This window comes from Leucoraja erinacea, chromosome 22, assembly GCF_028641065.1.
Source record: "Leucoraja erinacea ecotype New England chromosome 22, Leri_hhj_1, whole genome shotgun sequence".
Classification (NCBI taxonomy): Eukaryota; Metazoa; Chordata; class Chondrichthyes; order Rajiformes; family Rajidae; genus Leucoraja; species Leucoraja erinaceus.
Window position 1 is genome coordinate 1,232,113 of NC_073398.1, and position 2,882 is coordinate 1,234,994.

The 2,882-nt window shown below is 50.1% G+C and overlaps 1 non-coding gene across 1 annotated transcript; it reads left to right on the forward strand.

Annotated features, from left to right (window-relative positions):
- Window positions 1-1,139: 1,139 nt before the first annotated feature.
- trnaw-cca (transfer RNA tryptophan (anticodon CCA)) lies at window positions 1,140-1,211 on the forward strand. Its single transcript has one exon. It is a non-coding gene; the product is annotated as a tRNA-Trp (tRNA).
- Window positions 1,212-2,882: the final 1,671 nt, after the last annotated feature.

Below are 2,882 nucleotides of genomic sequence, written 5' to 3' on the forward strand. Positions count from 1 at the left end.
TCCCGTCGATGAAAAATGACAGATATTAATGATTTTACAAAATTCCCCATTCTCTCTGCTGCCCTTGCTGGCGGCAGGGGGGGAGGGACTATAAAACCAGGAAGTGGTGTGCCTCAATCAGTGTCTGCAAGCTGGAGGAAGGCAGAGGGTCACGTTTCTCTGAGTTGTGAATAACACTGAACACATGTCTACTCAAATGCAAGTGTCCTTAGTGGTTCTAAAACGCTTGCAGAATGTGTCTATCGGTTCTAAAATGTTTGCAAAAAGTGTTTATTGGTTCTAAAATGGTTGCATAAAGTGTCTCTTTTGGTTCTACAATGCTTGCAGAATGTGTCTTTTTTCTTCTAAAATGATTTTTAGGTTCTCCCCGCCTTTCCTCTTCCCCCCCCCCCCCCCCCCTCGCCTCTCCCCCCCCCCCTCCCCCCCTCCTCCCCCTCTCCTCCCCCCCCCCTCTCCTCTCCCCCCCGTGGAGGGATTCCTCTCCCCCCTCTCCCCCCCCTCTCCTCTCCCCTCCCCCCCCCTCTCCTGTCCCCCCCCCTCCCCCCCCTCTCCTCTCCCCCTCCCCCCATCTCTCCCCCCCCCTCTCCCCACCTTCCCTCCACCCTTGTTGGGGTAACAGACTCAACGGGTCTGCACTTGATCTAGTATACATATAAAAAGGGTCTCGACCCAAAACGTCACCCATTCCTTCTCTCCAGAGATGCTACGTTACTCCAGCTTTTTATGTCTGTCTTTTCACACATTCAACAGTGAGGGAGCCTCCCCCTGTGTGAGGACCCCCCCAACTGTGAGGGAGCCTCCCCCTCCTCAGCAAAGGAGCCTCTTCATCCTCAGTGAGGGGGCCTCAGCTGCTCAATCAGGGAGTTCCCCAGAGTGAGGGAGCCCTCCCCCCCAGAGTGAGGGAGCCCCCCCAAGAGTGAGGGAGCCGCCCTTCACCGCTCTCTACAGATAGCTGCCGTCCTTCTATCCGTGAGGGGTCACACAGGAGGAAGTTTGTCCGCCACAGCAGCCTCCAGCCTGGGGATCCCGGGTGGGCCGGGCAGCGCCTGCAGCGCCACAGCAGGGGAAAGGCCGGGCCGGGCCGGGGACAGGCGGCGGCAGCAGCGGCTTTAAGAGGATTCCGCGGCAATTTTGCTTCAGACCTCGTGGCGCAACGGTAGCGCGTCTGACTCCAGATCAGAAGGCTGCGTGTTCGAATCACGTCGGGGTCAAACATTTTACCCGCTCTCTGCCGCCTTCATTAATCCATTAAAACACAATGGCGTGAAATAACTGTAGGCAATAATTATGTGTCGTAGTACTATTTTTTATATTGTTTGCTTTCGGACTTTGCAATCCCCAAGAATCATTGTTTTCTCATTGCAATCCGCAAAAACATATTTTGTAAGTGTATATTATGTTTATATTGCAGAGATGCTGCTTGTTCCGCTGAGTTATTCCAACATTTTGTCGCTAATTTTGTCTCTAACAATGTATGCTTTTGGACTCTGTATTCCCCAAGAAACATTGTTAGGACCATTGCTTTTTAAAGTGTATTTTCTATTTATATTGTATGCTTTTGGTCTTTGTATTGTTCATGAAACATTGATGGGACCATTGTTCTTTTAAGTGTCTATTATTTTTATAGTGTACGCTTTCTGATTTTGCATTTCCCAAGAATTAGTGCTGGGACCATTGTGTTGTTTTAAGCGTTGGAAGGAGCTGCAGTTACTGGTTTACATGGAAGATAGACAGACACAAAAATGCTGGAGTAACTCAGCGGCTCAGTCAGCATCTCTGGCGATAAAGTATGGGTGAAATTTCGGGTCCGGACCCTTCACACACAGACAGTCTGAAGAAGGGTCCCGACCCGAAACAACACCTATTCCTTTTCTCCGGAGATGCTGCCTGGCCAGCTGAGTTACTCCAGCATTTTGTGCCTATTGTGTTTATGTAATATATGTTCGTAACAAGAGACTGAGGTGCAATAAACCCCATGCACTTGTGGCAGGCTTGCTACAGTGAACTAGCGGACGGCAGATGGAATTTAACGAGGAAAATGTGAGCTGATGCGTTTCAGTAGGAAGACGGCGAGAGACGATAAGAATAAAGATAAAGAGAAAATGTGTAAACCAGTTTTTGCAGTTCCTTCCTACACGATATTAGTAAAGGATGCGATTGCAAAAGGGATGACAATGAAATCGGGGGATAGGGGTGTTCTAAACAATGAAAGTGACGGCGTAATTGGACTTCACTCACAGAGACATGGAGAACAAAAACACTGACGGTAGACACAAAATGCAGGAGTGACAGCGGGACAGGCAGCATCTCTGGAGAGAAGGAAAGGGGGATGTTTCAGGACGAGACTTCTTCAGACTGAAAGTCAGGGGAGAGGAAAACAAAGAGATATGGAAAAGTACATAGAACAAATTAAAGAAAGATATGTAACTACCCTCTCCCTTGTCTCTCCGCTCGCTTCTCTATCTATGTTGTCCTGGCCACCCATGTGCATCTGCCCATCTCTAACCCCAGTCCCTGTGTGCGTGTCTGTCTATATGTGTCTATGTGTGTGTGTGTGTGTGTCTGCGTGTCTGTGTGTGTGTATGTGTCTGTGTCTGTCTGTGTGTGTGTGTGTGCGTGTCTGTCTGTCTGTCTATATGTGTCTATGTATGTGTGTGTGTGTGTGTCTCTCTCTCTCTCTCTCGCTCTCTCTCTGCCGTTGTCATGGAGTCGCCCGTTCCCCAGCTGTCCAATGAGCGTCGGGTTCCGCTGCTCCGGACCAATAGCTGCGCGGCTTGTTGATGGGTGCGTTGCACTGACGGCCGGGGCGCGGAGTGAGTGAGTGAGCGGCGTGGAGAGAGAAAGAGTGTGTGTGAGAGAGAGAGAGAGAGAGAGAGAGAGAG